General features: G+C 36.7%; 1 protein-coding gene across 2 annotated transcripts in view; it reads left to right on the forward strand.

The window, feature by feature from the left end:
- LOC107397812 (uncharacterized) overlaps positions 1-21,062 on the forward strand; it is a 122,246-nt gene that overhangs the window by 34,095 nt on the left and 67,089 nt on the right. For both annotated transcript variants that reach the window (XR_001574825.2, XM_015979365.2), the window contains exon 3: positions 4,719-4,756. The gene's annotated coding sequence lies outside the window, so the exon portion shown is untranslated. The remainder of the gene's footprint in view (positions 1-4,718; positions 4,757-21,062) is intronic.

The following is a 21,062-nucleotide window of genomic DNA, read 5'->3' on the forward strand; positions in this document are numbered from 1 at the left end:
AATATGTTCAAATAAAGCAAATGTTTACTTAAGATGCTTGTTTGGAGGGACGCAAATAGGTAAAATAGACCGTCCCAACCAATCAAAAATCAATTCAAAGCGCTGTAAACAGAATAAGCCGTTCTCTAAAGAGCGTTTCCGCCTCGTTATTTAGCTTTAGACACATATTATACAATTTTTTCTTTTTCTTTTCTTGCTAATTAACCGCATTCGCCATGCAGTGAAGTTTCTGAAACGCAAACCCGGACAAAATCCCATCGCGCCACACAAAAGCCTTTTTCATTAAAGCTCGCATTCGCAATTACTTATTTTGATGCAGTGTTTCGACATAAATATAACAATAATGAGACTAGAAGCGTTCCATTCTGCTCCCGACCGGGACTTTTATAGTCTGTAATAACATTTCGCAAATGATTCTTCGTCTGGACGAACTAAAAGATGCATAAAATGCATTTCAGCCACTCCTTGTCCTTTTTTAGTGCATTATTGTTGGTCAATAACAGCGACTTAATGCGGGTTTTACGTGGATGCGACACGTGACCTGTGAAGGTGATAAATCCAGAGGAATCGAAACTAGAAGGAAACATAATGACCAAGCAGACGTGGTGACAACTGTGGTAAAATTCCATTTCCGCTCTAGTTGAGTAAAATAAATGTTTTTTTTCCACCTTTATCCTTTTTTGCCGTTTCTATTGACGAGATTTGCCGGAGTATTGTTTCGTTTCCAGCGTGTTTGCCGTCGAAACCAATTAATAATTAATGCAATCTGGCGCCAAATGCAACTGTATAATGAAAATCTGCATTGAAAATTACAGTTTCAACAGTTATGCATATGAATGCAGTTTCGGTGATTTCGTTGACATTTGAACTTGCACTAATAATTTTTCCTCAAGTCATGATGAATGGCGAGACAACGAAACAATGGCGATAGTTGCATCCGTTCCGTGTCTGCACTTGGAAAATTTATAGGAAAATTTGGAAACTTTCCTCGAGGATAAAAATTAGATAAAGTTGTGAAGCGTTTTCCGACATATATAGGAGCCGATGTTGTGGTTTAATTAAACGAAAAAAATGAATTTTTTAAGCGGCCGGCTTGATTAAAAGTAATAAAGAGCAAACCGCAGCCTTAATACGAAAGTTGGCCGCAAGTTGAACAAATTGTTGTTTAGCGAACGCACGATTTGATGTTTTTAATTAAAATTTCTTCGAGTTTGTCGTCGAATGCATAATTAAAAACCGAGAAATGGCGCTTATCGGGTGCAGGTTAAGTCGTATCGTAAATTTTTACGTTGCAATTAGAAAAGTCAACAACCCCGAGTTATCGCTGGCAAAGTTTGCCTGCCATTGTGGGTGTTTTCCAGCTTGATCGGTTTGAAATCTGAAGATAAATAAGCGAAATTGTCGGTATTGTTGTTCGGTTTCCGCCTACATAACAGACCCGAATAAAGAACGAAAGAGGGAGTAATTGCGTTCGCTTTTGTGCGTTGATTCTGCTCGATTTTTGCTTGTGCGCGCTCTCCTTCGTTCTTTAACTTTTAAGACAATTAAATTTCGGTGGAGGAGCGGTCGAGGATTTCGGAAGGATTTACAACAGTCGCTGAGGATAAACAAAGCGAGAAACTCATCCGAGGGGCACACTTTGCCAAATATTAATTTAAGACGGTTTCCAGTTTGTAATCAGACATTAGCGGCTCGGAGGGTGAAGACGGCCGGAGGCGTTTTGCGTTTTTAATCCGATAAACCGAATTCAATTTAGACGAAACGACTAAATATCAAAAATATCATTATTTATATCCTAGGGTCAACACATTCGATGACTCAGTTATTATTTATGGTGGACAATTTTATTGAACAAAAAAATTCATTACTCAAAAACTAAAAGTCGTAGAGCAAAACGGTTTGGTCAGTGAAATCATATAAAAAAAGTTTATAAAAACTTAAAAATGGTGGATGCGCCAGGTTATTATTAAAAATTCATAACTCAAAAACTAAAAGTCGTAGAGCAAAACGGTTTGTTCCAGTGAATTTAGCGGCTCATTTTCTGTATTATACCAACTTTTCACAAGATTTAAAATTTTGAATTTTTTTGCTTAAATTTCCTGAGTAATAAGTGTATCTTACCTTCAGAAAGATGAAAAAACAATTTTTTTTAAAAACTCGTTTTATTATAGATTTTTGGACTTTTATATTTTTTTATGTCTGATTTTTTCAATTTTTGTCGCAATTTTTGTCGATTTCGGGTATCCGGAACATTTATCAAGCAATAACTCCGGAACTATTAGGATAACCTCCTGAAGTGTATTATCGTTGGAAAGCTCTTTAGATTATCTATTTTTTTCAAAAAAGATTATTGTTCTCCGACTTATAGTTTTCGAGCAAATTGCTGATAAATGCAAAAATTGATAAAATTTTAAAAAATTCATAACTAAAAAACTATTCGGAATTTCGTAATTTTCTCGATGCCATTTTGTAGAGCTTTTTATTCCGGTTGTCCTCGATTTTTCCGTTTTTTGATAACTCTAATAGTTTGGCCGTAATTGGCGGTTGAAAATAGAAAAAAAGCGAAAATGGAAACTTTTTTTTGCGTTTTTCTCGGAAACTGTAAGACTTAGAGCAACGAACAAAAAACCATCTGATAGCGCTTAATTTTCTCTATTTTTTCGATTAAACCCGGAGCCGCTCCGGGAAACGGTTCCGGCTACAGAGGCGATCAAAGTTTTTCACTAAAAAAATTCATAAAAAAAACTAAAAGTCGTAGAGCACTGCGGTTTGTTCCATTGAATTCTACGGCTCATTTTACATATTATATCAATTTTTCACAAGAATTAAAAATTTAAAATTTTTTGCTTAAAATTTCCTTAGTATTACTACACTTACTTACCTTCAAAAAGGTGAAATTTTTTTTTTTTAAACTCGTTTTAGTATACTTTTATGAACTTTTATATGCCTTTACATCCCTCTAGAATTGTTAAAAGTCCACAAAAAGTCCATATATTCGATTTTTTGATATTTGATTTTTTCAATTTTCGTCGCAGTTTTTGTCGATTTTGGGTACCCGGAACATTTGTCGAGCAATAGCTCTGGAAATATCAGAGATAACCTCATGAAGTGTATTATCGTTGGAAAGCACTTTAAATTATCTATTTTTATCAAAAAAGAATATTGTTCTCCGACTTATAGTTTTCGAGCAAATTGCTGATAAATGCAAAAATTGGTAAAATTTTAAAAAATTCATAACTAAAAAACTATTCGGAATTTGGTAATTTTCTCGATGCCAATCGATTCCTCGGATCATTTTGCATGGGTATAGATTAAAGCAGTTCCACTTTTTCAAATAGTTTAGTCGTAAATGAAAAAATAAATAAAAAATTAAAATAATTGACACCCTCATTCACAAATTGGCCAATTTTAAAAGTGTCTCAGAATCAAATAAATCCTATTCAACCATATAAATTTTAATGTGTTCTTTACGATAGAAAAAATCGTTTTCTCCTAACTCTTTTAGTTTGGCCGTATTAAGTTTTTGCTGAATAAACACTTAGAAAAGTGTAAAGTGTAAGGAAAAAAATAAATTATTATTATTATTATAATTATATTTAGCGCCAACAGATTTAAACACTGTAAAAAATATAATTTGTAAAATAAAAAAATTGAAAAAATTCTAATGCTAGCCGGTGGATGAAGTTTTCCATTACTCCTGAAAATTCCTGAAATCGTCGATATCCCCCGGTGTGCGAATTCATCTTGTGGGTTTTCTTTGGCCTTCCTCTCCGCTTTAATGTAGTCCGTCGAATGGAATTTAGCATTTTTCTAATAGTCCCAAAGTGGAAAAGTTTGAGCGCTGTTGTCGACACGCAAGAAGAGGTCTGTAATTTCTCACGCACGGCGATCCTTGTGCCGATTCATTTCGATTCGAAGCAAACAAGCGAAAGATAATGGACAGGATACGAAACTCTCGACGAAAATAACAAACTCTTCTTTAAACGATCAGACATTTCCGCAACGCATATCCGACTTGTCTCCGTTGTAATTGTAGCACAACAGAGAAATAACTTGTTAGAGGACGAAAGATTTCGCCGAGAGACTAAACAATAGCACAATGCTATCTCTGACAGGTAAATTATGTTCTCGGCCTCGACCACAAAGAAATGTATGGTTCACATGCACGACGAGCTTTAACAAAGGGCTTTTTGATTACTGTTCGCATTTTCTCGCATTGCGACCAATGAATTATAGCGGCAATTAGTTGCTAACGAAACAAAAGGCGAAATGAACGCTCCAGGTGTGCCACAATCGAAAATTTCATTCTCATTTTTTGATACTTGGAGCTTTGTTTCAGACCAGTACTAAGTACTGGGTACATGACAAAAAAAACTATTTCATAGAAGCGTTCTCAAATATCGCATCCAAATGAAATTCCCCAGATCGCAAAGGAGCGTTAATTAAAGTCCGTTGAAATATTGAATAGTTTCCGTTAAACAGCTTTCATCGTCGACAAACTGCTGCCAATTTATTTTTGTGGAAACAATTTTCGTCCCTTCGAGCATCTCAACTTCTTCCGAAGGAAGAAAAGAAAAAACATGACGTGCACGTGCTCGCTCTCCACTCGCGCTGTCATTTCCTTGTATAAAAATGTCTTAGTGTTACGAGTTTATAGAAAATAAGCCGACCTCGACACGCCATGACCGCACATTTTAATCCATCTTTTTTGTTTGCAGGAGAACGCCGTAGTCTAGTCGCCTGCCACAACAAAAGGGTAAGTTTTTCCGTTACTGGTGGATCATTTTTTAAAACACTGTCTTCAGGCTTCAGTTACAAGCAACTATTGTTTTTTGTTCACTTCCATTTGGTGAAAGTTAATTTGTTTGCACTGAAGATGGCTAAATAATTATTGGCCGAAACGTGTTACTTTTTAAAGGCCAATTTGTGTTTGCCATTCATTACATAACTGTAAAAGATTTCTCACAGAAATGGATCAAGGTACAATAATTAAATATAAATATACCACTTATAGATTTTTTACCTATGTATGTCAGTAGAATATTTAACCCTAAGTTTGATTTTGACGTCGAAAAAAATTAGAACGTTAGGTTTAAAATTAAAAGTTGAAACACTGACAAAGGAACTTGAACGCTGAGAAACTAAAATCACAGAAAACTTAAAAATATTGAGACTGAAATTCTGAAGAACTAAGCGACTGAAAAACTGAGAAACTGAAACTGAAACTGGAAAAGAGAAACACAAATAAATTGAAACATTCACCAAGGGACTGAAAAGGTGATAATTAAAAAACTATGAAACTGTAAAGTAAGAACATTAACAAAATGAGGTAGTAAAACCACGAACAAGTAAAAAATTGTAGAAATGAATACTTAATATGAAATACTATGGGAAAATTAAAAAATTATAAAAAAAAAGAGGTAAAATAAAATGAGTATAAAATTGAAAAATTTTATGTAATGATTTTAAAATAAATACTTATAAAAAATATTTAAATAATATATTATTTTAAATTAGGAAGGTTAAACAATTGAAGAATGTTTAAAACTTATTTTGGAAAAATAAAAAGTGTGTCAAATATTTTCATTTATAAAAAACAAATTTATTTCGAGTTTTTAAAATTGGCAAGTTTGGAAAATTTCCTAAAATCTGGTCTCTAGTGAACACTAAACTAAATCGGTATAAATTATTATCTTCGAATAAAAGATAGAAATATTCGTAATATTTAGAGGCTTTTGTTGAGTTTTGCTTCCACATACACTTAGTTCAATTAAGTCCTGAAACACAGATTGTTGATTTTGCTTGTAATTTTATTAAGTAGAAGTTGAGCAGAGACTGCGAAAGAAAATATTGGTTTATAATCTAATCTCACTAATTAACTCATGTTAGATTAGATGATGTGATTCCGGGACTGTTATTATGGATAAGTTGATTAGATTTAGAGCTGAATAAATTGTTTAAAGCCTAATTGGATCTGGAGCGAATTAGTGTAAATTAATTGTAATCAGATTCTAATGTTATGATTATTGCAGCATTTCACTGTGGTTCTAATTATTTTACTTTCAGTAATCATGTTTCATGATTCAGAAAAATTGGTTTCGTTGTCACAACCAAGGGAATTTTTGCTAGACTAATTTATTTCTCGGTTCATCAATCATTGTTTATCATTTTCGAGTGATGCTAAGAACGTGAATTCAAGCAGATAAAGTTTTATTTGAGTAAATAATGAAGACATCAATCAGGCGAATTTTTCGCTAATTTTCGAAGAAATAAAGGGCATTGGGTTTGACACGAATTGCTAAATTACGTGTAATTAACGAATGCACGATCTAATTACGACCAGAGACGACTGTAAACAAGAGCCTAAGACAAACTCGAAGTTAGTTAATGCCTTAGTTGGAGAACAAAAGCTCGCGCTATAATACTAAGCTCATTGTACAAACTACAATGGCATACTGATTTAGTGGGAACATTTCGAAACAGGCGCTATTCTAATTTTAAAGCGTTTTTCAATCCGCACAAAAGCAAACTTTCATACAAACGAAAAGTTAATTTATCAAGCCGTGCTTGACGGAGAAGGTGCGTCACTCATATGATGGCGCAACTCAATCTTCCAAGATTGAAATTTTAAATCAATTCGAGTGATTTCGAGAGCGACACGCGAGCAGATTACATTACAAGAAACCTCTCCGAAAGTAAAAGCATCGCCATTAATAAAACCCGAATTTTTGGAAAAAAAACTTAGAAAGCACGTTTTCCTCGGAAAATCTCTCCCCGATCCTTCATTAGCCGGCAACTCTCTTAACAAAGTCCGTAATTAAATTAATAAAGTCTTGCAAGTTTACCGCGTCCATTGTGAGCGATTCATTTGTTTAAAAATCGCCCGGGGCCCGGAATTCGCGATTCCACAGGTGCGCTCCGGTCGAGCAAACAAAGCGGTTTCTTTCCGGTCTAAATACGTATAGATCTAGTTCTTTATGTATTTTTTTCGTTCGGTCGGCTAAAACGCCCGGAGCCGGCTTAGGCCTCCGACACAACTCCAAAGGCGGATCACGAGCCGCAGTCAAAAGCCGAAACTTATACCAACAGTGGAGTGGTAGATTTATGGCGGTCGCGGGCGCTGAGTACACACACAAACTAGTCGACTCGAAATCCGGGCAAGAACAGCCCTCTTCGGCTTCTTCGGCGCGCACTCGCCTGATATATGGCGGATTATTCGTCGCCGTGTTTGGATAACCCGTTGACAAATTGGCCTTTACGCCGAATTAACCCACTCGAGATTTTCATAATTATTCCGGGATCCTTGACGATTGTTTATTTTTACACTGGCTTGCGTTCCCCGGATCCGAATCCAATTATTTTAATTAATTACGATGTGCGTTTGTTGGGCTTGTTCGCCGCTAATTATATTAAGGCTTCGTCTTAAACTTCAGCCGACAACTTTAATGTAAAACTTGTTTATCGCTGCTTAAGTGTTACGTTTTAATTAATAAGATGTGCGCGCTCTATTCTCAATACACAATCGCCAAAACCAATTCCTCGCGAAAATTTTACAAACTTTGTTCACGCCTAAACTCTTCGGAAACTTATCGATCTGCCATTTACGTGACCCACATATCTTACGTACCAAATGATAAACTAACTCAAAAAGACATTAGAACTCCTAACAAGAACAAGACAACTAATTGATCGCAAAAAATATTAGTTTCACATCGCCCAAGGGCCGCAATTCGATCACAAAATCATTTTCAGCAAAAAACAAACCAGGAAACTTTACCGAATTATAAAAATGAAATCAGGACCGCAAAATATATATTAAAACTTTTGGATTGTATGAAAAATGCGTTATTTTCTTTAAATCCGAATATGTGTTTGACCAAAAACTGACAAATCCGAGAAAATATGCCAAAAGTATCAAGAAAATTGCAAAAATTAATTTGGAAGGCGTTTTAGTAAATTTTGAACATTTTCCATTGGGAAAATTATTGAATTTGGAAAATACTTGTCAAAAGAATGAAAACAATTTTAAATATTCGCCTAAAATGTGCTATTTTCCAAAGATTTAAGAAAATTGTTATTAAAGTCGGACTACGTTTTCAAAGTTAGTCAAAAACTTACAAAATTGAATTCATAAGTTAAATAAATAAAATCTGTTAAAAATTTGTTTTAATTTTTTGCGTCTTCAGCTTTCAACAGAACAATCAATTTTCTAAATTATTACCTCCAATTATTTTATTTACGTATAATAATATAGTAATAGTAATAAAAAGCCTGGAAAATTGGGGTTGACTGTATTTAAAAAATTGAACTTTCTAGTCTATAAAGTCGCTTTTTTATTTATTTGTTGATAAAAATTATAATAGCTATTTACAATCAGGTATAAAAATGTGTATGGCCCGTGATAGCTCCGGGCTTTTTCCCGTCGTCATAATAAAGTTAGTCAAAGCTGACTATAAAAATTAATAATGGCAGAGGCGGGACGAGAAAAGCAAACACAAAGACTCAAAGACACTCCAACACGCCTCTGCGAATAGAATTTAAATTAAGAAATAAAAATAAATTCGAAGCCGAAGCGATCCTTTGATAAAGCTCGTCCCCCATGCAGATTTAATACACAATCTTCCGGCACCTTTTTTTGCCAATAAATAATTCACCACCTGCGAGATATTCCAGCAAAAAGCTCCCACCTTGTCCACCCTTTTAAACCATGTGATAATTGTGACTGTTATCTTCATTAGGGCCGTGCTAACAATAATTCAGTCTTTTTTGTGCCGTTTGAAAGACTAGGGTGTTATCTCCGATATTGGCTGCTGTCACCCTTCCGGGTGGCAAGTTTACAGGCACTTTATTTCTGGTGGCTGGCACAGGCCTGACAACTTTAAAACACATAATGGTAATGGGTTCAGGCGCACCGAGTCGCAGCAATAACAATAAAAACTAACCCGCGTTTCAATATTTATTTTTACGCGCGACAAGCGCGCTGTTCTACACGTTTATTAATTTTTCAAAGCGACGCTCGAGACGTAAACCGACCGGGTTTACGCGACGAGCACCAAAGACGTTATACTTCTTCACACGAGACAAAAATTAAACTTCTCCTCCACATAAATAAAACCGGAATTTGTCTCGAAGTATCAGCGCTGCGGCTTGATTACGAGGGAACGAAACGAATTATTAAAATTTTTACATGTTTATGGCAAACAATATGCAGACGCGATGGAATTTCAATAGTGTGATTACATTCGAGGAAAGAAAAACCAATAGGATGGGGCAGGAGATTTGATGCTGATGTTCGGATGAATGTGTGCGCAAATTCCGCAAATCGCTTCAGAATTACATTCGGCATTTATTACTCAAAAAATACTTTATTCAGTCTAAAAGACGCTTTCTATAACATTTATATCAGCCTTCAACGTTTAGCTAAATATATAATTATTTCATAAGCGACTGGATAGAGTTCCTAGAAGTTAAATTATTTGATAATTTTCTATAATAAAAATGTTGCCGTTTCCGAAAAGTTGATTAGGTTGGTTTGGGCGTAAACTGGTCGTATTTATCCGGGCTTTAGCCTTTCAATCTCGAGTGTGGTGTAAATTGGCACCAATTTGCATGAACATTAGTTTTCCGTACCTGAGAGCCGTGTTTGAGCGCCCGGAATTTTCTAAAATATGCGCATAAATATATCGAATCGTGATTACGGCGTGTGCGCTATCTCTCATTAAAAACCGGAGCTGCGATTAGCATTCTTTATTGCTTGTTTGGCGTGTTTTCCACACACATCCACATTCCTCCAACAAATCAGCTTCCGGAGAGAAAACTTCCGAGACTCGCCGGAGACTACAACCATTAAGAAACAACACCGCTGACAAAAATATCGTATTCATCCGAACAGCGAAACAACTTGTTGTCGGAATGAAACAGCGCAAACACAATTTTAATAACCTCATCAACACAAGTCCCTCGGGACCAAAAAACGGACACGGTCCCATCGCTAATGGTCGAAGCGCAGAGGTCGTTAAGGCCTTTTTTAGGCGGAAGGGTTTGAGTGCACGTCACGAACACGCCAAAAATGTGCAAGACGGGACTTTACAACAGCGTGCTAAAAAATAATGCGGTTAGGAGACGCAAGGATTCACACTTGGTCCTGTATCTTGTTTCATTAGTCACGTACTTGGGCCCGGTTTATCGGTGCGCTGACGCTGGAAAATTAGACGAAATTTCATGACCCGCTCGTAAAGAGACTTCGAACGGGCCCGAGGATTCAGACCGTGGAGATGGCGGTTTAGGAATATATTATAAAGACAAACAAGCACTTAAAACCAGTCATAAACAAAAAATCAGTCAGGTATTATTGTGCATAATCAGATTTTTCTTTACTTTTTCATTCAAAACCATATTACAATTTACATCTCCCATTAGCGGACACCTCTCCACAACGGACAGTTTTGAAATTCCCATCGGTGTCCGTTGTTGAGTGATTTTACTGTAGAATATTTTGAAAAAAAGTTTTTAATACCGGCCAATAGATTAACAATCTAGTTCAAAACCGGTGTTTGTGCGGCTTTGGCGACCCGAAATGAGGGTTGAAATGTGTAGGCGTGAAGTGTAACCGGCGCGCATTTGTCGTTATTTGCTTGTTTAGTAGAGCGCCTGAATGGAACTCGTCATGATTTACATTTGCGATTTTTATTTGATCGTCGGGCCGAATTCGATAGAAAATCGGCTTTTTTCCCTCTCGAAATTACCCTCATCCCCGCTGACCAGGCGAGCGTTTCCGGTTTTTATCCGCGTAAAATTTAATTTCCCCTCCGCCTTTCCTATTAATATTCCGGCTGTTAAGCGTCGAGATATGCGAAGATGTACCTCGCGTCCATAAACGTTTTTATCTTTGAAAGTGGTCCGGGACCATTTAAAATTTACGGCCGCAGCTTTTCAAAGCGGAAAACACTTCAAAACTAAATAATGCAGTGCCGACATTTCCGCGGCACACAGGTCGCTTTAATTTACGGCAATCAGGCCGCTGTCGAAACTCCGGAACGGTTGCCAGGCAAAAAACACGTCCGACCGGAAATAAAGCTTTTACTTATCTACATCTGCATAAATGATTCATCGCAAATCTCGCAACGCGCAAATTGCCCACTGAGGACCTTGATGGATGGACACGTCGAATGCAAGGAGGAAAACGCCGGAAAATTGCGAGATGCACTTCCGGACGGCCGGAAAGCGACGAGACGGTGCAAAGTGCCAAAGGCGCGGATAACACAGGGAGAGCTGACCTAGAAAAAGCGCTTCCGGTGCGGGGATGTGCGTGTATAACACGGAAGTCGTTATTTTCATTGACCATCTACAAACAATGAACGCTGAACATTATTCAAATTTACATTGGGGTTAGCGGCGAAAATTGATGGAGGAGGTGCCAAGGGACTTCAATGCGTGACTTACACGAAAGCGGACCACCCACACCAACAATTAACGCCACAAACATTAACTAGGTCGTCAAGCGCGCCACAACAATACGCTTATTATAAGAAAAAAGGGTTAAAAAAGTTAAAAAAATTCAGAAGCCACTTTGCAGTGTAAGCTTTAAATCAACGTTTGTATCGATGATTTTGCTTTCGTCACCCCCTGGCGTCCGCCCCCATCTCACAATAACCCCCGACGTGTTTAGCTATCTTTTATGGAAACATCATCGTATCAAAATCACGAGCCATATACCCGAGTGGGGCGTTAGTGGAACTATCTCCATTACGTACGAGACAGATACACAGCATTGCTCTCAGCGCCCTCTTCGGCGGCGGCGGCGGCGAGAGACGCCGCCGCCACCGCCCGATATCTTCGCCGCCGGCAATCGCTTCACGCTCTACTTAACCCTCGGTAACGAGGCCTCTGCCATGCAGACCTCATCGGTGCACGTGCGACGCGACCTTTGACCTGCTTTCCCCGCGATTTTAAACTCTCTGATTTGACAATTAATCGGAATCGGCGAGAGGAAATTAAAAGCACCGAAAGGAAATTTACTTTTCCACAAAAATAAAACTATACGGGAAGTTGTAAATGCGAGCTTACATCCCTGGCCGCTTGCAATTCAATCTTAATTTTCTAAGTCATTTGACATGACAAACATTCGGTTATTGATTCAACGGGAAATTTGTTATTTGTGCTCAGTTCAAAATTAAAAACTCCTCTATTTGCATATCCTTTGTCGAACCGACTGTAATGGAATGGATTTTTTACCGCATCGTTGCCATTCCTATTTTGTCCGTAAATTTTTAATCACCATTAAAATGGGATATTTTTTACCAACCCTCTTGGGAAATAATTCTTTTATGGGGACATCTCAAGAAAGCCAGTTTTAATTGCTCAATTGGCACAAAAAAATGTCCAACACCAAAATCCAGCCACTATTTTTAATAGAAGAATTTTGAAAAACTTGCACTAAAAGTAACACTCGAACTTTTGGAAAAAAAGTCAAAAGTTAAAGGTTTCAAATTTAAAACTTATAAGTCAGTCAGTGAGTCAGTCAGTCAAGATAAGCAATTTTAGGGTAAATCCGGGAGAGATATAAAAAGCCAATAAAAATTACAAAAGGTTTTTATTAAAATGATTAACAATACAAATCAAAAAAACAATAGTTAAAATATAAAAAACATGAATAATATTCTAGTAACTCTGTAAAAAAATTATTGGTTGTCGAACAGTTCAAAAATCAGCCGATAAATTATCCATTTCGGAATATGAGTGGTTTAGCTGTCAATTGATCCTAATTCCTTCCCAAGTTTAAAGAGTTGTAAAATCCCTCTGTCAGATAACCGGCTTAAGGCCGGTGTCATTCGGTCTGATTTGGGGAAGGCGGCGGCATTAGGGCACGTAATAACCTTAAAACGCAAATATATATGAAACGCATATTTTCATAAATTTCTCGGAGCGATGCGTTAAATTTAAGACCCGGAATCCCATCTGTTTCGTGGCTTTGAAGAAAGCGAGAGGCCGCAGCATTTTTGCTGCAAAGCTCGTGAATTGTGACTTATGGCTTTGTTCAAAACAAATTTTCATCTGGCTGCTTGACAGCACCATTTTTAAGTTATACCCGGATCCATCGGAATTTATTGCTATCATTTTAATTCACTTTTTGCGGGCTTTGTATCAAGCTTGTGAGGAAGTTTAATTGCATTCGGATTGATATTTGCGACAATTTTTGAAACGTGGCGGAATAAAAAGTAATTTTTAAGAGTTGCGTATAATTAATTAAAATGTAACAAACTGCTAGAGAGAACAGTACCGCAGGATAAAACAGGAAAACAAATTAAAATTTCAATATAAATGAGCGAGAAAGGGAAGAAAGGAAATTAGGTAAAAAAGGAGGGCAGGCAGTGTGACAGAGCGCGGCGCCAGGATGAACGATGCAATAAGAAGTTAGAGAAGTGTTTAAAGAAAACAATTTGAGGAGGAAGCAAAGTAGACCGGAATTAAAGATACCTCGGCCGATTTTCGCGACGAATTAACATTTTTCCGCAAATGTTGCGCCAGCGTTCGCTTAAGAATGTTGCAATAGTGCGCACTATAAACAACCCGGAGCCATTTTCTTCAATTTTCGCCCCTCCATCAATCATGCCCCTTGACATCTATGCAGATTGAACGTTTTACTATCAAATTATCTCCGAAAAAATATAAATTGTTTTATTACCGCCGCGCTTCGGCGCACAGCAGCGCCGTAAAATTGTGCAGTTTATTTTTTACGACGCTGTAAAATTGTCCGCCCTTGACCCCCGATCGGAGCGCAAACTTTGACGAAACGTGTCATTAGCGTCCACTTCGGATGTGCTATTTCTAAATCCATTATGTATTTCGTCCCGGCTTTGTGAATTGCCAACACTCTGTAATTGTGTAGGAGTGGGCGCATTGAATTTCTGATTAAAAGGATTTCACCATTTCAGTATAATTGAATGCGTTCGCGTTTATCCCGGTGCTAAGTGATTCCGCGAAAATATGGCGAGTGCACCTCGAAAACGGTTTAATATTTCGCCCCTCTAATTATTAAGTGCTGATTTAAGCTCGCATTGTTCCGGATAAATAATTCACGATTCGAAATTTAATAATGTCGACTTTTCATAAATGCTCCGTGTTAATTAAAATGAATCATTACAAATGCCGCTTCACCTTAATTCCATGTCGGCGCGTTCCGGCGAAATTTCGCACGGTGTTTATGCTTTCTTTTCGAGCCGGAGAATCGCTCCTATGACTAATTTAAACCGAATTGGGACGGAAGTGAATGGAATTACGGCTCGGAAATGTGATTAAAACCGATTTTACAACCTACGAATGTGACAAGACAAAAAAAGTCAGTCTTCGTGCAAGGAGCGAAATTCTCCAACACTTGTTTGGGAAAACAACAATGTTGGTGGAAAAACCAAACAATGCTAACTATTATTTGTAATTAAAATAATTGCACCTTTATTTACCGTTTCACGTTGGAATAATATTTGGATGAGGGAAAAAATGAAGCCGATATTTATTCGCAATTACCGGAATGGAAGCTTTTATCAAATGAATGCTTCTTCCACCAACCTTTCAGCACCTCTAGGTACACACCAAATAAATAAAAGAACACAACAATACAATATTTTACCAAAAAAATACGAAATAAATAGAGTGAGAAAATGAGTAGCCCGGCGCCTCCACCATTTTTGCACCACATTCAAATCCGGAATTCCAATCGTTTGCTTTGCCGCTCACTTATTCATAAAATGCAAATCGTTGTTTAATTTCGTGTTAATGGTCGCGTTTTAATAAAAAGCCCTCTTAAAAACCGTCACCATAATTTATGAAAGGGCACGAAGAAAATTACGCGCCCGCCACCAAATTCCCCGCCGTATAAAATTTCAAAACGTCTTTATTTATAGAAGTTTGAAATTAGTAATTCGTGAGGTCGCATAACAGTTTGTAATTTAAAATGGGGGCGGCAGTGCTAACTCTAGATGAAGTTTGTGAATGCGCATCTGTAATGAACGCAACAGTAAACAGACAGTTTAATGCCAGGACGGTATTAGCCTCGATGGAAACCTTTCATTGTCGACAGAGCGGCGCGCATTTTAAACAGCTTCTATTGATGGCTGTATCGGGGGCGACGACGCTTCAAACAGATCAAACATTTTTTTACTACTAATTACGGGAGATATTTCGCTCCCGTGTTTGGCCATCGTTACGTTAAGCCAATATTTGCGTTCCGCGCAAAATTAAAATTGAACCGGGGCATTATTTTATTAACCTCTTTTGTTGGAAAGCACACACGTGAACCCGTCTCGTGGACGAACAAAGGGCACTTTTACCACTCTTGCTCACATTATCTGGTTATGGGTGTAATATCATTTACACCAGCCATATAAAGCGGTTATACGGCCCGGCGATATTTTATTTACAGGCATTGCCGACTAATAATCTTGAATAATTTCAATTTACTTAGGTAATTACCAGTCGAACTCCATTCACGCCGGAACATACATTACCGCACGTAATGTCATAAATGTAACGTTACAGGAAGGCAATAATTTTGCAGCTTACCGTAAACAACTAGTTCGGTACATTTGACTTCAGTATTGACTCACATAATTTATTGCAACCAGAAATTTCAGTGTCAATTTTTCCCTGTTGTTGGCTTTCGCCTCTTGAAATGCACAGCGCGTCCCGAAGATCGCGTCAAGCTAATCTGGCGTGTTTTTTGCTTGCAAAACCGCCAAATCTCGGCTTGTTTACCATAAATCATAAATGACCCCTCGTCAAGAAGCTTTTAAAAGCTTAATTTAAAAAATCCCTCTCTCTCCCTCCACACCGGGGGCTTAAAATATTAATCCAGCCGCCCCCGTGTTTACCGCCCCATCACGCAATTACGTAATTATCAACCGCCGAATCAATGTCAACGCTGATAACGACTTCAAAGGGGAGTAAGGATCCCGGCCAGTAAAAAACTCCTACAAATGGAAGTGTCACAACGGGAGATTACCTACACGCATATCTACAAAATAACGCTTTTACGGACTCGTGCCGCACCGAAAATAAGCGATGTCTATGTTAATGTGTGTCAGTGTGGCAGAAATTTCGCCCCCTTATACCCACGCCGAAATCAATAACGACCCGGACCGGTGCGGTAGTCCTGCGACTTTGCAAACGCCAATTGCCCCAAAAGCGACAAAGAAATTACACTGAACAGTGGCTTCAAATGTGATGCATTGCCACTGACACACAAACCCCATATTAATTAATTATGGCACGATTACAACGGACGTTTGTAATTTAAGAACGTGAATTAAGATAGTGTCAGAGTGATTGTGATACATAATAATACGGCACGGAAAACACAACTCAGCAAAGTTTCAATAATAATCGACGTGAAATTACAAGCTCATGAAGCAGACAAAAGTTAACTTTTTCACGTTGTTCAACTTTTAACAAACTTTGTATTTTTTATGTCCTCAGGCTTCCAGTCTTTTAATCTCATAGTTTCTTAGTGTCAATCACAGAGTTTTTAAGTGTATTCTCAGTTTTTCAGTTTTTCAGTATCATAATTTGTCATATTTTATATTCATTTCCTAAATTTTTAGTTTTACGTTGTTTCACTGTCTTATAATTTTAGCTTTATAATTTCTTAATGTTTTTACTTTGCAGTTCTATATTTTTTCTTTAATTTAATTTAATTAATTATAAAAGATATTTTGTATTTTAAGTGTAAGTTATTATGATTTTCTGCTTCTATTCGAGGTAAAATCAACCAATAATAGTTTAGTTTAAAATCATCAGTATCAAAAAAAATAATAAAATTCTCTGAAAATGGCTATATATTTTGTGCAAATTTATTTAAATATTTCAAGATTAAATGATCAAAAAAATGGAAGTGGTATCACTTTCGTGAATTTTTGGGGAGCTTGTCCGTGCGCCCCTCGTCAAATTAGCGCAAATGTTTATTTTGCAAGATAAATTTCGCTTGAAATTGTTTGTTGAGAATTTTAATGGTAGGTTGGCGTTTCGGTGTTAAAATTTATTTGCCATAGCTATCAGAGCGTCCAAATATTTGCCAACAACTTGTGTTTTCTGTTCATTTGCTCGAGTAATTGATTCTGAAGATGTTGGCAATGCGTTATTTAAATTAAATTTCGTTTCATTACCGAAAACATTGCGTGTTTCCGGCGATCTGAGCTCGCATTGCATCGCGTGAAAGAGACATTTCCTCCCAAAATCAACACTCGACGAAAAACACACTAAAAGACCGCCGACACACACACAGGAAATGCCGAGAGGAGACTTCTTTCCTTTCGCCTGAAAGGATAATTTGCAACGAAAATAAAAATTTTACCAGTGGACGCTTTGTGCACGTTCAGCGGGTCGGACATATTGTTTTGCTCGTAAAAACGTTCGTTTTCCTAAACCGCAGTTTACATTATTAAAACCTGAAGTAAAGCCACTTTATGACGAGCTTTCGGCTAAATCATGTGCAAAATAACGCAAGAAAGTGCAAAGCGATTCGTTTAATGATTTTCATCCGCGGCTTTATTGCATTGTTTCACAATGTTAATAGCGAAAATAAAACATGCGCGTTGGTAAGGGACGGTAAGGGTTTATTTGGGGGCGGTAATGGAAAGTACGTCCAAAAACGCAATTAACTGCAACTAGAAGGCCGAAGTGTTTTATTTGGAAAAATAACTATACTGTAATTCTCTCTCTGAGTGGAAATTCATCTCCAGACAGGGAAATATCCACCTAATTACCTCCATTGTGTCGAATGTTGCGAACCTGTTGTTCGCAGACCTCAACATGTGGACAGTCGATTTGCCGCACATATCTACTCTCATCCACGGTTTTCATTAATTAAAGCCTCCATGCAATAACGCAGCTCATCCATGCGTCGATAATGACGAATGAAAATTGAGTTTTTTCGCTATTAAATAACCCAATCAACACATCCCCGATTATTAATCACTCCTTGATTCCTTAAAACGTGCCTAATAGTCGGTCCAATGCAGTAAAACTACAAATTGAGTGTCGCATGTCGCTTGTTAGCGAAATGTCATTTATTGCTATCAATTACAGGCGTTGTTAGTGCCAGATTGCTCGACGCCGGCAATAAGATCTCCTCTTGTAACGAGTAAGAGAATACTTCCCCCTGTATAAATAACATGAATTTTGCCGTGTTCAGCAGCCGGGAATCGTGTTTTCCTCGCCTAAATGTTTTCACATACAATGTTTCCTATTTCCGCGCCAGAACACAACAATTACCGTTTTTCATGCCGGACGGTGGGTGTATTACACGTTATAGCGCGTTTATTATCATAGCATGAGATGAAGGCGCGATCGCTCCAACCAAATTGCAGAGACAATATTTATGCAACGCCAATTATTGCAGACAAACAAATAGAAATTCACGAGTGCGAGGATAAGTCAATTACGATGAAGTCGCACAAGTGGAAGCTTTACACACCTGCGGAAGCAGTCATACTAATTATAGTCCTGACGTTAAAAACATATCTTGTTTACCGATAAATACGCTTCAAAGCGTTCGAGGCAAAAGTTGCCCCACGTTCGCTCATAATTTAATGTCCTGAAAAATTACAGACCGAAAGAACAAATATCCAAGTGAACATTGAAAAATGAATAGTAAATGTGCATGCAGCGCCTGGAACTGCTGCAGGATCGTAAGCATTTCAGCATTTCCATAACCGATGCACAACTCCCGCAAGTACATCATTATAATAAATTCCACAATGTTGGAAGAACTCAAATTGGTCGTTAAATACGATACCGTTTATATTTCATAAACAAAACGCTACAGATCTAAAAATAGCGCCAGAGCTGCGACCAAAATAGAGTTGTCATAAAGTAAACAGACATTAATTCCCAACTTCTGAGCGAAAATTATTTGTATAAAAGTGTGGGATGGCCTTTTCGGCGCGTATGCAACATAATGGGTAATTTGGCCGCAAATGCACTCCACACACCTATCTGCACACGTCGTGCATTCCCACCCCTATCGATTATTGATGGCAACATAAATTGCGGCTGCATCGGGTAGATAACGTGTCCCCTCATTGCAACGTAGCGGATCTTTCATCCTCCAGACGCGAATTAACTGCAATTACATCAGTTGCAAATGTGGAATTAGCACTCGTGCCGACCTACAAACGTCCGAGCCACTCGATAAAGTTCCGGAACATGTGTGCTAATCAAATTTATCACCATTTCTGGGCGATTTTAATCAGGAGATTCAAAGGCCTTTTTCAATGGAATGTGCCCACATGATCGAAAATACTTGGTATAACATCAAGTACAGCCTTTGACATTAAATAAGTACATGTGGGAGTATAAATACTTCTAAAGACACCCCAGAAATAATAATTGAAGAAAACACATATTTTCTGTGCTCTCCGTATAGAACTGTTAAATCAACGCAAATATTTCCACGGAAACAACGTTGATTTGTAATGTTTGTAATTTGTAACGTTTTTTTACCATTAATATAAACGATTTTGTGACGTAAGAAATAACGTAAAACCAACGTTTTAAGAAAACTATTTTTATTCAGATACTTTTATTATATTTTATAATTTATTAATTTATTTTTATTTTTTTTTATATTTACATTTATTAACGGTCACAAGGCGATAGTTTTAGCATATCTTGTAGTAAAGTTTTTTTATTGTTAAATCAACGCAAATATTTCCACGGAAATAACGTTATTTATAATGTAGAACAATAACGTTTTTTTACCATCAATTTAAACGATTTTGTGACGTAAGAAATAACGTAAAATCAACGTCAACAAGCAATGTTTTAAGAAGACTATTTTTATTCAGATACTTTTATTATATTTTATAATTTATTAATTTATTTTTATTTTTTTTACATTTATATTTATTAACGGTCACAAGGCGATAGTTTTAGCATATCTTGTAGTAAAGTTATTTTATTGTTAAATCAACGCAAATATTTTCACGGAAATAACGTTATTTATAATGTAGAACAATAACGTTTTTTTTACCATCAATTTAAACGATTTTGTGACGTAAGAAATAACGTAAAATCAACGTCAACAAGCAATGTTTTAAGAAGACTATTTTTATTCAGATACTTTTATTATATTTTATAATTTATTAATTTATTTTTATTTTTTTATATTTATATTATTAACGGTCATAAGGCGATAGTTTTAGCATATCTTGTAGTAAAGTTATTTTATTGTTAAATCAACGCAAATATTTTCACGGAAATAACGTTATTTATAATGTAAAACAATAACGTTTTTTTTACCATCAATATAAACGATTTTGTGACGTAAGAAATAACGTAAAACCAACGTTTTAAGAAGACTATTTTTATTCAGATACTTTTATTATATTTTATAAATTATTAATTTATTTTTATTTTTTTTACATTTATATTTATTAACGGTCACAAGGCGATAGTTTTAGCATATCTTGTAGTAAAGTTTTTTTATTGTTAAATCAACGCAAATATTTCCACGGAAATAACGTTATTTATAATGTAGAACAATAACGTTTTTTTTACCATCAATTTAAACGATTTTGTGACGTAAGAAATAACGTAAAATCAACGTCAACAAGCAACGTTTTAAGAAGACTATTTTTATTCAGATACTTTTATTATATTTTATAATTTAATAATTTATTTTTTTTATTTATATTTATTAACAGTCACAAGGCGATAGTTTTAGCATATGTTATTGAAAAATTGGCCTTGTCTGTGTTTTATTAAAAACCAGCTGTATACAGGCGCATTAAGGGAGCAGTTTTAGCGCCTTGTCGTTTATTAAATTAAATATTCCCGGAGCGCCGGATTTGGGTTAGCTTGGACTAACCGAATTTAATCAAAAGTCATACAAAAAGGAGGTTTCACCGGCGGAATAGCTTAAGGAGGAGTGTTTTGACAAGGATGGCAGTAGATAGAGATAGCCGGTTCAAAAACCACCTCCACCTCCCTCTACTGCGCATGTGTGAAAATTGTGTCAGTCAGCCGCAGACGCAAGCGCGTAATCGCAGCTCGCTGGCCTGCGACCAGCT

This window comes from Tribolium castaneum, chromosome 9 (assembly GCF_031307605.1).
Source record: "Tribolium castaneum strain GA2 chromosome 9, icTriCast1.1, whole genome shotgun sequence".
Taxonomy (NCBI): Eukaryota; Metazoa; Arthropoda; class Insecta; order Coleoptera; family Tenebrionidae; genus Tribolium; species Tribolium castaneum.